A 13,799-nucleotide genomic window follows, 5' to 3' on the forward strand; every position below is an offset into this window, starting at 1 on the left:
AAAACCGAACACATATTAATTACACAGGTTCTGTGGCTAATTAAGGTGGTAATTAGACTCATTTGGTGCCTTACCTGCATTAAATTTGCCTCAGAACCTGTGTAATTCATATGTGTTCGGTTTTAAAGTGATGAGGTGGCAACCCTAGTTGCCATCTTTCAGTAAATTTACAAACAGTTTGTAAAATCTGTAATGTTTGCATCTGTCCATAAATGTCCATTATGGACGTGTAGTCTGTATGTCCGTAATGGACATTTATGGACAAATTCAAAAATTACAGATTTTACAAACTGTTTGTAAATTTACTGACGCTTGGCACCCCTGCTGCAGGGGCCCCCTAGCCAATCAGCGCCCTCAGAGGTGTCAGCTGACTGCCATCACATGACAAGAGAGATGGCTGCCCCCTGCTGCATGCTGCTGATGGTGTTGGTTCCCTCAGTCTTGGGGGCGCAGAGCTCGGAGGTGTCTGGCACCCACTCTCTGGGAGCCTCAGCACCGTGCCTGGGAGGAGGGGGGACGCTGTGGCCTGGGCTGCCCTGAAAGGCACCATCAAGCATAACAGGTGAGTGATACTGGGGGAGGGAGGGAGATCATAGATAAGGTGAGGACAGGAGAAAGTGGGAGCTCATTACAGAGCTGATACCAGGAGGAGCGCCGTGACATGTAATGAGGATAACGTGCTCATGGCAAAGGTGATACCAGGAGGTGGGTCTCTCTCTCACACGGTGTCACAGCTGCAGAAGCCGCAGCAGCTCCCCCGTCCTGTATGCAGATCAGCCGGCACTCACAGCGGTTAGGAAATTATTCCTTGCTCTTCTCTTTATCTATTTACATTGCACACAGGATGGGGAGCACACAGGATGGGGAGCACACAGGATGGGGAGCACACGGGATGGTGATCAGCCTTCTGGAAGACGCTGCAAGAGTGTGACAGTATTCCTGGTGATTTGCAGCTGTTTCTGGAGAGCTCTTAGTGCCGGAGTCCTGGGGGCTCTGCATGATTTGTTTTTATATGGCCTTTCTGGATTTATGCTGGTCAGGCTTGGATCTTCACAGGCTTTTTAACCATTTATTGTCTTACTGACTGTGCTTGGGGAAAAATAGGCTGTTGGTAAGCCAGAAACTGCAGTCTGACCATCTCCTGTAAAAAAATATATATATATATTAGGGCTGTTACTGATTACAATTTTCGTGTTCGATTAATCTTTTTTTTTTTAAATCGATTAATCGACTAATTTTGATTATAATGCACATACATTTTTTCGGATCACCACCATATATAGTCCCCACTGTAATATCCACAGACATCTCCCCCCCCCCCCCCCCACTGTAATCCACAGACATCTCCCCCACTGTAATATCCACAGACATCTCCCCCACTGTAATATCCACAGACATCTCCCCACTGTAATATCCACAGACATCTCCCCCACTGTAATATCCACAGACATCTCCCCACTGTAATATCCACAGACATCTCCCCCACTGTAATATCCACAGACATCTCCCCCCACTGTAATATCCACAGACATCTCCCCCCACTGTAATATCCACAGACATCTCCCCCCACTGTAATATCCACAGACATCTCCCCCCACTGTAATATCCACAGACATCTCCCCCCACTGTAATATCCACAGACATCTCCCCACTGTAATATCCACAGACATCTCCCCACTGTAATATCCACAGACATCTCCCCCACTGTAATATCCACAGACATCTCCCCCACTGTAATATGGTCCACATCTCCCCCGCTGTAATATCCACAGACATCTCCCCCACTGTAATATCCACAGACATCTCCCCCACTGTAATATCCACAGACATCTCCCCCCCACTGTAACATCCACAGACATCTCCCCCCCACTGTAACATCCACAGACATCTCCCCCCCACTGTAACATCCACAGACATCTCCCCCCCACTGTAACATCCACAGACATCTCCCCCCCACTGTAACATCCACAGACATCTCCCCCCCACTGTAACATCCACAGACATCTCCCCCCCCCACTGTAATATCCACAGACATCTCCCCCCCCACTGTAATATCCACAGACATCCCCCCCCCACTGTAACATCCACAGACATCCCCCCCCCACTGTAACATCCACAGACATCCCCCCCCACTGTAACATCCACAGACATCCCCCCCCCACTGTAACATCCACAGACATCCCCCCCCACTGTAACATCCACAGACATCCCCCCCCCCCCACTGTAACATCCACAGACATCTCCCCCCACTGTAACATCCACAGACATCTCCCCCCACTGTAACATCCACAGACATCTCCCCCCACTGTAACATCCACAGACATCTCCCCCCACTGTAACATCCACAGACATCTCCCCCCCATTGTGATACCCACAGACATCTCCCCATTGTAATATGGTCCACATCTCCCCCACTGTATAGGAAGATTAGTGCTTGCTTAGTCTTACCAGAGAAGCCAGCCGAACACGAGCAGTTGAGGCCGGGTGATGACGTCAGTGCGCCGCTCTAGGCTCACCTAGGCCACCGCTGGGTGGACCAAGATGGCCACCGTTTCGGGAGCTAGGCCGAAGCTGCGGCCTTTCCTATGGCCGAGGCAGCAGCGGATCACGTGGTGTGCCGATCCGCATATGGTGACCCGTTATCATTTGCGTTCCGCGGTACCACTAGTACCGAGCAAAAGAATTTTGATCGATCAAAAAAATGTACGATTAATCGAGGAATTAATCTTTAATTTCCACAGCCCTAAAATATATATATATATATATATATATATATATATATATATATATATATATTTTGGCAGCAGGCGGGTTAAATTCCCTGGTTGCATCCAGGATGCAGTGTGTGTGTGTATATGTGTATAAAATATATATATATATATATATATATATATATATATATATATAATCTCCTAGGTTCAGGCTTTATGCCAGTGTATACCTCTAGGGGGAGTACTGGGAGGACTTGATGAGCCCAACTTGGAACCAGATCTGTGTGGATAGTCTGGGGAGTGTGATCTCTGTGCGGTGAGACAAAGCCTGTGTGGCTACTACTAAGAACTTAAACAGCAGGGAGTTAGGGACTGGGGCAGCACTAGGCTGTACCCAGGTGTTAGTCAGGGGCACTAAGGGCTACAGGAGGACTGTATGTCCGCTTTTTCATCCATTCGTGTACGGATCAAAAAGAGACATACATTGGTCCCTATGAGATTGCAGGTGTCAGCGGATGCGGGTGTCACCTGGTTTCGCAATCCTCCGATTCTGCAGACGGAGGAAAACCCTATTTTCCCATCTGTCATCGGATCGGATGTACACGGACAGACGATCAATGCATATTCATCCGATTTCCCCCCCATAGGGGAGAGTGGAGATCTGACAGGGCGGTCCCTGCATCCGGCGGCTCAGCGGGGATCAACGGAGCGATCCCTGCTGAGCAAGCAGAGGTTCACGGGGTGGATTATCACGGATGCGTCCCGTGTGAAAGAGGCCTAACGTATATAGTGAGCGGTGAAGTGACCAGGGTTTCTTTTTTTTTTTTTTTTTGTGTTTTTTATTATATTTATTTTTGTATATAGTTCAAATAAAACTGCACCCTTTTTGTTTTTCCATTTCCCCATTGTCTGCTGTGCCTAATCTTTGTGTGGTGAACCCATCCAGGGGGTCACACACACCTGCTGACGAGTTAACCCCTATATATATATATATAATATATATATATATATATATATATATAATTACACATACACGTGTAGCACTCCCTCCGTAGGAGCTGCTGGTTTAGATTTCTGTACGCGGTACAGAATGCACAAAAGTATTCAAAGTTCCAGTATTCACCACTCGCTCCTGAGTGGGTATTGCTCACCCGGATAGACCCCTCTCGCATGGCCTAGCAGCCGGAATGATGCACGGACAGTATAGTACAGTATAGTCTCTGCCACAGACCGTCTGAATGGATAGTCAGGAATCCTTTGCCACAGGATTTAAAGTCCCAAACTTCCTGCCTTACAGCCAAAGAGCCTTTAAGCCGATCCGGCGAACTGTAAAACAATTTGCGTAGTGGATCCCTTTCTCTTAACGAGGTTACCAGGCCTATCCCGAGACATCAGCTTGCCTTGCTTGGTCTCCTCCAGGGCAGGTCCTCCCCCGGTTTCCTTCGCTAAGCAGCTTCCTCCACTTGGACGGACAGCTTGGGATCCTTTTGTAGGCCTACTCGACAGGAACCACAGCCTCAGACCAACGTGGTCCCGAGACTGGAATTACACACACTCACCTCGCGCCAGGAGGGCCTTGAGGCAAAGGAACCCCAAAAAACGGCGTCTACCCCTTAAGTATCCTCTCCCAGCATGCACAGCGGGTTGACCACTCCCACTGTGCTGCTGCCGAGAAGGGTCACTCAAAACACTATGGTTTGCCTGAGTTCCAACATGGGCCTGAGGTGGTAACTATTGGTTCAGACACTCCTAAATTTACAATAGCGCCAGACTCGTTTAGAGACCAGCGCTACATACACAAAGACATACAGTTACACTGACATCATACAGGAATGTATGTCAGTGTATGCTAACGATTATGTGTGTGCATTGAGTGTGTGTTATATTGTTTTTGGATGAGTTTCTGTGTGCACCAATGTATTTTAATGACTGAGTGCCAGTGTTGGATTATCAATGATTTTTGTATCGGTGTGTGCCTGCGGACCATTGTGTTGACTGGGGTCGTCAATCCTGGGTCTGCCATCCCACCAGTGTGTGGCCCTCCTGGCCGGGGGTGCGTGTTCAAGTGTTCCTGGCTCCGGGACCACGTGGGTCCGGAGTTGTGATCTACTAAGAAGGCCCAGTAGTCAGACTAGGTCTACGCTTAGATTGGTTCTGTGCTGTCCGTCCTGGAGAAGGAAGCCACCCGATGAAGAACCTGTCTTGGAGAGCACCGAGCACAAGGCTGGTATCTCAGGAGAGGCCTAGAACTTTATCGAAGGACGCACGATTACTGAAAGGCTGAATGTTGGTCGTCTGTCAGGTCTAAGTTCACAAGAAGTTAATCTGGAGAGATCCGGGTGCTGAATCCTGTGGATATTGGACCGAATATACCTCCCACCTGTGGGAAGGTCTGTGGCAGAGACTGTACCATTATCCGTGCGCCATCTCGGCTGCTAGGCTAGTGAGAGAGGCCTATCCGGGTGCGCAATACCCACTCTGGCTAGAGTGGCGACGAAAGCTGTGTTGCTGGAAGCAGGAGTGTTTCCAGACAGAAGTTGTACACCTGAACCTATTACCCTTCCACCTCTTCAACTACTTATTTTATTCTTTTACCAAGTTCAGCAAATAAATCAAAGAAAAAGAAGTCTAAGGCCTAGTACACACGAGAGGATTTATCCGCGGATACGGTCCACCGGCGACGTGCGCGACGCTGTCATAAAAGGAATTCCACGCATGCGTCGAATCATTACGACGCATGCGGGGGATCCCTTCGGACGGATCGATCCAGTGAGTCTGTACAGACCACCGGATCGATCCGCGGGAGCCAATTCAAGCGGATAGATTTGTAGACATGTCTACAAATTTTTATCTGCTGGAATTGGGAAATTTCCGCGGATAAATATCCGCAGGAATGTACACACCATAGAATCTATCCGCTGAAACCGATCCGCTGAGATTTTTCAACGGATGGATTCTATCGTGTGTACGGGGCCTAAGGGGCAGATCCACATAGAATTAGATCCGCGCAGCGTATCAGAGATACGCTACGCCGCCGTACCTTACCTGGCGGAATTTCGAATCCTCAACGATTTTCGCGCCGTAAGTTACGGCGGCGTAGTGTATTTCTGGCGGCGGATTTCAAATTGGGCGGGTAGGGGGCGTGTTTCATTTAAATGAAGCGCGTCCCCGCGCCGAATGAACTGCGCATGCGCCGTCCCGAAATTTCCCGCCGTGCATTGCGCTAAATGACGTCGCTAGGACGTAATTTTTTTAACTTAGACGTGAGTTACGTCCATCCCGATTCACGGACGACTTACGCAAAAAAAAAAATTCAAATTTCGACGCGGGAACGACGGCCATACTTAACATGGCAATTCTAACTATACGCCGCAAAATACCAGCTTTAACTATACGCCGGAAAAAGCCGACGTAAGAGAATGCGACGGCTGCGCGTACATTCGTGGATTGACAGAAATAGCTAATTTGCATACCCGACGCGGAAAACGACGAGAACTCCACCCAGTGGACGCCGAAGTATTGCATCTACGATCCGAATGCGTACGAAGCCGTACGCCTGTCGGATCGAACCCAGATGCCGTCGTATGTTGGTTTGAGGATTCAAACTAAAGATACAACACAGGTATTTTGAAAGTACTCGCTCTGAGGATCTGGCCCTAAGTGTGGACATTGAACTTTTTCTCAACTCTCATCCGATACCCTAGACGGCGAGGAAATAGAGGTAACATGCCGCCAAAAAAATCCAGCAGCTCCTCCGGGGTAGTGCTATAGTTACATAAAAGATTGGGAGATACACTCACAAATGAGCAGTAACATTGGGCCTGAGGAAGAAGCATGCATGCTTCGAACGTGCGCACCTCCCCACTGATCATACATACTAGGGGGAGTACAACTGGGGGGATCTGTAGTGGAGAAGGATCTGGGGGTCTTGGTAGATCATAAGCTCAATAATGGCATGCAATGCCAAGCTGTGGTTTCCGAAGCGAGCAAAATCCTTTCTTGTATTAAGAGAGGTATGGACTCCAGAGACAGAGATATTATTTTGCCCCTTACAAATCATTAGTAAGACCTCATCTGGAATATGCAGTTCAGTCTTATTTTTTGTGTTTTCACTATGGATCCCGTTACGGGCTTGTGTGAGGAAATGCTCCTGATGTTGCTGAGGCTCTAAAGATGTAGAAAATTGCAAGATAAGACTAGAATTCATCGCTACTGGACTGATCCATTGATTCAGGCAACAGCATGTGGTATTTGTTTTAATAAAAATTTTATATACAAAAATTATCAGAAATGTTTTCCTCTTTAACCACTTAAGGACCAATATGCAGCTAAATGACCCAAGGGGTTTTTTACAATTCGGCACTGCGTCGCTTTAACAGACAATTGCGCGGTCGTGCGACGTGGCTCCCAAACAAAATTGGCGTCCTTTTTTCCCCACAAATAGAGCTTTCTTTTGGTGGTATTTGATCACCTCTGCGGTTTTTATTTTTTGCGCTATAAACAAAAATAGAGCGACAATTTCGAAAAAAATTCAATATTTTTTAACTTTTTGCTATAATAAATATCCCCCAAAAACATATCTAAAAAATTGTTTTCCCTCAGTTTAGGCCGATACGTATTCGTCTACCTATTTTTGGTAAAAAAAATCGCAATAAGCGTTTATCGGTTTGCGCAAAATTTATAGCATTTACAAAATAGGGGATAGTTTTATTGCATTTTTATTATTTTTTTTTTTTTTTACCACTAATGGCGGTGATCAGCGATTTTTTTTTTTTTTTTTTTTTTTTTTTTTTTTTTTTTTTTTTTTTTTTTTCGTGACTGCGACATTATGGCGGACAATTTTGACACATTTTTGGGACCACTGTCATTTTCACAGCAAAAAATGCATTTAAATTGCATTCTTTATTGTGAAAATGACAGTTGCAGTTTGGGAGTTAACCACAGGTGGCGCTGAACGTGTTTGGCTTTACCTAGTGTGTGTTTACAACAGTAGGGGGGTGTGGCTGTAGGACTGACGTCATCGATTGTGTCTCCCCTATAAAGGGGATGACACGATCGATGCGCCGCCACAGTAAAACACGGGGAAGCCGTGTTTACATACGGCTCTCCCCGTTCTTCAGCTCCGGGGAGCGATCGCGAAGGAGCGGCTATAAACGCATGTAGCGGGGGGGTCCCGATCGGACCCACGTCTAGGCAGGTACGTTGATGTGCCTGTCCGTGCCATTCTGCCGACGTATATCTACATGCGGCGGTCGGGAAGTGGTTAAAAACACTTATAAATGTAAACGTGCATAAACGGGGGTAAGGCCTCATGTAAACGGAGCAGTTGGGCGTTTTTTTTTTTTTACACAGCTGCCCCTGAACTCTCCTCTGTTATCTTATCAGTATATGTACACTGGGTCGTTTATAGTAGTTTCTAGGCAGTTGAGTTTAGAAGCATTTTTTGGAATGCAAAAAAAATGCGTTCAGAGGCATTTGAAAGACCAATGCCTGTAACAGATTGTAAATGCATAACTCACATTTATCCATGTTTCATTTACAGGCTTTTTTAATTTTTGGCTATTTGTAAAAAAAAATGCTTCTAAACCTACACGCGGCAAAACAGAAAATGCTGGGCACAGGAGCACGCCCGCAAAGTAACCCCCCTGGGAGAGCACTCCCCGGGGGGCGTTATCTGATGCAGGGAGGAGCCTAGAGAGCCACCGTGGGACCCCAGAAGAGGATGATTGGGGCCACTCTGTGCAAAACGATCTGCACAGTGGAGGTAAGTATAACATGTTTGTTATTTTTTAATCTAACCTATAGTATCACTTTAATGCCAAACTCCAGCTAGCTAGTTCAAATAACCAACTTCCTATTCTTTATCTATTTTTATATGTAATTAGTGGCTGAACTTGCATCTCATAGCCAGTTTCAGTAATATTTTTGCCTTTTGTGCATATCATAAAAAGGTAAGGCAGCTTTTGGAATGATTGTGGAAAGAGTAATTAACATGTTGGCCACACCTTTTCATACAAGAACTGGGCTGTAATTGCACAGGTAATTTCCATCTAAGAGATACTAAGACAAAGTAAAACCGGAACTGCTGCTTCATCTACACTGCTCAAAAATGTAAGGAACACTTTGAAAACACATTAGAGCTCAATGGGGAAGAATCTCATGCTGGATATCGATGTAGCACCCTGGTGTTTAGGCAGGGTTGCTAATAAATTTAGTTTGTCAGGTATTAATCATTTTGGCTGATTGTTAGAAGATCTGCTGATTCCTCTGGATTGCTGTATCCTTTCTCTTCTCTCACTAGGTGGCGCTTGCTGGTGGCATTAGATTGATAAGTGTGTAGCAAGGTCAGATTATGGCAGGATGGGGTGTCTCAGCCAATTGGCAGGGTTGTTGTTTTTTTTTTTTTTTTTTTGGTCCCCTGGCTTGCTGGGAGAACCTGTTTATTTGGGTGGAGTCAGGTGATCAGGGTTCTGTGTCACCTGGATGGCTGTCTGGGTGGATGTGTGTTATGTCGCCCCGGGCTGCTAGGTCGGAAGCCTGGGGCCTATCCCAGGGACACTTGGCTGCTAGGCTGCCTGAGGCCTATCCAGGAGCGAGAGAAGCAGTGTGGGGTTGAGACTGCAGGATTGGAGTCGAACCGAGTTGTGATTGTTCAGCTGGATGGGGAACCAGTTGTGGTCGGAGGTAGAGGGGAAGCAGTTGCCACTAAGGGACCATCCACCTTGTTACCGGAGACTACAGTGAGTAAGCTGGAGCCAGTACCAGAGCAGTCTTCTCACCAGCCGGAGTCAGTGAAGTAGGGGAAAGCTTTAGCAGGTGCCAAGCCAGGGACCCAGCAAGACAGCAGGGGTGACGCTTGAGGAGCATCGAGTACCAAGCTAGGGACCCAGCAGGATAGTGAGGGTGAGGCTTGAGGAGTATACAGTGCTCTAGCTGTGGAAGAGCTCAGGAGATTTAGTGGTGATTGGATTTGGAGGTCTAGTGAGAGATTGGGAGCTCAGTGAGTACAAATCTACAGCGAGAGACTGTAGTGTAAGAGAAGAACTATTCTGTGTTGCCAATAGTTAAATACCGTTAGTGACTGTTGGGGCCAGGACACCCTTAAAGCGGGGGTTCACCCTTAGAGGGCACTTTCCCCCCTTAGATTCCTGCTCGTTATTACTAGGGGAATCGGCTATTTATTTTAAAATATGTGCAGTACTTACCCGTTTACGAGACGCATCCTCTCCGTCGCTTCCGGGTATGGGCTTCGGGAATGGGCGTTCCTTCTTGATTGACAGGCTTCCGAGAGGCTTCCGACGGTCGCATCCATCGCGTCACGATTTTCCGAAAGAAGCCGAACGTCGGTGCGCAGGCGCAGTATAGAGCCGCACCGGCGTTCGGCTTCTTTCGGCTACGAGTGACGCGATGGATGCGACCGTCGGAAGCCTCTCGGAAGAATGTCAATCAAGAAGGACGCCCGCTCCCGAAGACCCATACCCGGAAGCGACGGAAGAAGATGCAGCTCGAAAACGGGTAAGTACTGCTCATATTTTAATTTAAATAGCCGATTCCCCTAGACCGAACGAGCAGGAAGCTAAGGGGAGATTTTTTTTTTTTTTAAAAATGGGTGAACTCCCGCTTTAAGTAGATGCAATGATAATTAAAAGAATCCAAGACTTCTATAGTTGTCTACCTATAGAAGTCTTGGATTCTTTAAATTATCATTGCATCTACTTAAGGGTGTCCTGGCCCCAACCTTCTCTCCCACAGTTTTGTTAAGAGACAATAAATCTCTTTTGCATTAAAAAAAGTGGCACCCATCACTCCATCTTGCATCACACCCACCATGCTTGATAACCCACTCTACAAAGTCGGGTGTCGGCTATCCCTGACTCTGGAGGTCATCGTTAGGCCTTTTGGAGGTACGGGACCTTGCTACTTCTATACTGATATGGACTGGGTAATGTGTTGGAAAAGAAGAGATGCCACATCATTAATGGGAAAAGAAAATGACCATCCTACAGAGGGCTGATTTTAAAGACACCCCTGAAAATCAAAGTGAAAAAATTATGCAGCAGGCTAGTCCATTTTGGACCGAAACATAATGTCCCAGATCTGTTCTATTGGATTTAGGTCAGGTGCGCGTGGGGGCCATTCAGTGGTATACATTTTTTCATCCTCCAGGATCTGGCTGCATACCTTCGCCACATAAAGGCCAGGCATTGCTGTGCACCAGGAGGAACCCAGGACCCACTGCACCAGTGTAGGGTAGGGTTGCCACCTTTTCTTGAAGCCAAACCCGAACACTTTAGCGGCACAATTTTTTTTTTTTTTTGTGGAGTATACACTATAGGATTGTAAAAGACCTAGGACACATTTGAGTGTCTCAAGGAGAGTAGTAATGCAGCGCACTAGGTGTATATATATAAAAAAATGTTTTCCCAACAGGCTTGTTGGGGGGACTTTGGTGAAATATCATGGGAACTAAACAGACCCCTGATAGCTCACTTTTGAAACGGAGAAAGGGACTGAGGGTGGATTCTCCAGTTCTGTTCTCTGAAGCATAATAAACATAGTAAATTGTAACAAATGTACTCTGTGTGTACCCAACGTTACCTCATTCCCTCAATCTCTGTGACTGGTCCCCTGCAGCTTCTGTGAAAGTTGTGACAGGCTGTGGTAGCACTCCATCTTTATTGCACCATACAGGGTTAATGTTCCTGTATGGTACAGCTGGCTGGAACATGGAAACATAGAAGTGAAAGTAGTAATTTCCCCCCAGCAGTGCAAGGGTGGACTTTTCCCTTTCCTCGAGTTGGGCTGTATTCTGTATGTCCCTTGCTGTTTATGCTCAAATGTTTGACAATGTCAGGAATATACTGGGACTTTTCAGGTTCTACATAGAAGTACAGGTGATACTCGAAAAATTTGAATATCGCCCATTTATTTCACCAATACAACTTAAAAGGTAAAACTAATATACGAGATAGACTCATTACATGCAAAGCAAAATAGTTCAAGCCGTGATTTGTCATAATTGTGATGATTATGGCTTGCAGCTCATGAAAACCGCAAATCCACAATCTCAGAAAATTTGAATATTGTGAAAAGGTGCAATATTCTAGGCTCAAAGTGTCCCACTCTAATGAGCCAATTAAGCCATAACACCTGCAAAGGGTTCCTGAGCCTTTAAATGGTCTCTCAGTAGGAATCACTATCATGGGAAAGACTGCTGACCTGACAGTTGTGCAGAAAACCATCATTGACGCCCTTCATAAAGAGAGAAAGCCTCAAAAGGTTATTGCAAAAGAAGTTGGATGTTCCCAAAGTGCTGTATCAAAGCACATTAATAGAAAGTTATGTGGAAGGGAAAAATTTGGAATAAAAAGGTGCACAAGCAGCAGGGATGTCCGCAGCCTGAAGAGAACTGTCAGGAAAAGACCATTCAAAAGTGTTGGGGACTTTCACAAGGAGTGGACTGAGGCTGGAGTCAGTGCATCAAGAGCCACCACACACAGACGAATCCTGGACATGGGCTTCAAAAGTCGTATTCCTCTTGTCAAGCCACTCCTGAACAACAAACAACGTCAGAAGGGTCTTGCCTGGGCTAAAGAAAAACACACCTGGTCTGGTGCTCAGTGGTCCAAAGTTCTCTTTTCTGATGAGAGCAAATTTTGCATCTCATTTGGAAACCAAGGACCGGAGTATGGAGGAAGAATGGAGAGGCACACACTGCAAGATGCTTGAAGTCCAGTGTGAAGTTTTCTCAGTCTGTGTTGATTTGGGGAGCCATGTCATCTGCTGGTGTTGGTCCACTATGCTTGATTAAGCCCGGGGTCACTACAGCCATCTACCAGGAGATTTTGGAGCACTTCATGCTTCCTTCCGCAGACAAGCTCTATGGGGATGCTGACTTCATTTTCCAGCAGGACTTGGCACCTGCCCACACTGCCAAAAGCACCAAAACCGGCTTGAACTATCTCCTATATTAGTTTTACCTTTTAAGTTGCATTAGTGAAATAAATGAACTTTTGCACGATATTCAAATTTTTCGAGTATCACCTGTATTCCACATTACCAAAAAAGAAAAATGTATTCCACACACTATATCTCATTAAAAAATCAATGTGGAGCCTGAAAAGTCCCAACATATTTCTGGCATAGTCAAGATTTTTACTTTCGCTTTCGGTAAACCTGCACTGCAAGGTGCAGAACAGGTTTACAGCACACAAAATTATACAGTTTGGAAGGCAAAACAGGTCAGGACTGAGGGGGAGAATATGCAGTTTGGCATTTGTCCTCTGTTATCTTCAGTCTGCCCCGGGGTGAGCCTTGATGTCAGCTGGGCAAGCTGCAGTCAGTGTAGGGTTGTCTCGCTTGCTCCGTCCACCTGTAGAGGAGATCAGTTATAGCCCCGATTCAGCCTGAGAGGAGCCTGTGCCCAAGAGAAAGGGAGTTTCTTCTTTCTGGAAAGGGGGTGTGCTGCTGCTATAGAAAGGAAACTGGCAATAATTATGGGCTCATCCGCATCCCTGCGACAGGCAGTGTGAGCTCACTGAAGTTCAGATTCCCCTGCTTCCCACATGTTTTTGGGAGTTCCTAGACAAGCCTAACAAGGAACTCATAGAGGAAAATGATGTGTCTTTTCCGACGGGTTCCTTGGTCGTGTGTACGAGGCCTGACCCTCTGCTTTTAGTCTCTACATTCCAGGGGCTGTGCAATTCTGCATGAGAGTTCTGGCACAGATAACATCCTTTGAGGAAGTTACGTTTGTCTTGGTGCCACTCCAGACCCCTACAACCCAAGACAAATCAGTTAATTTTATAGACACCCCACTTTCCTGACACCAAAAGACCAAGTCATCTCTGGTATTGGATAAATCCTTCCTCCCATTGTCTTGGAAGATCCAAACAACCAATGCTAACCTGAAGGGCTGGGGAGGAATCCTAGACAACTTGTTGGTGCAGGGACTTGGTTGCCAGAGGAATCTCATCTCTTGGTCAACATTCTGGAGCCTGCCCTGCAACAATGAACACCTCAACTGGAGGATCATGCAATCAGGATTCATCTGGACAACCGCACAGAATTGGCATGCATCGTTGATCG

At 46.5% G+C, this 13,799-nt stretch overlaps 1 protein-coding gene across 1 annotated transcript in view; it reads left to right on the plus strand.

Annotated features, from left to right (window-relative positions):
- Window positions 1-391: 391 nt before the first annotated feature.
- The window catches only part of ARL11 (ADP ribosylation factor like GTPase 11), a 45,458-nt gene continuing 32,050 nt past the window's right edge, over window positions 392-13,799 (plus strand). The window contains exon 1 of the mRNA XM_040340281.1: window positions 392-562. The gene's annotated coding sequence lies outside the window, so the exon portion shown is untranslated. The remainder of the gene's footprint in view (window positions 563-13,799) is intronic.

The sequence above is a fragment of the Rana temporaria genome, chromosome 2 (assembly GCF_905171775.1).
Source record: "Rana temporaria chromosome 2, aRanTem1.1, whole genome shotgun sequence".
In the NCBI taxonomy this organism is placed as follows: domain Eukaryota; kingdom Metazoa; phylum Chordata; class Amphibia; order Anura; family Ranidae; genus Rana; species Rana temporaria.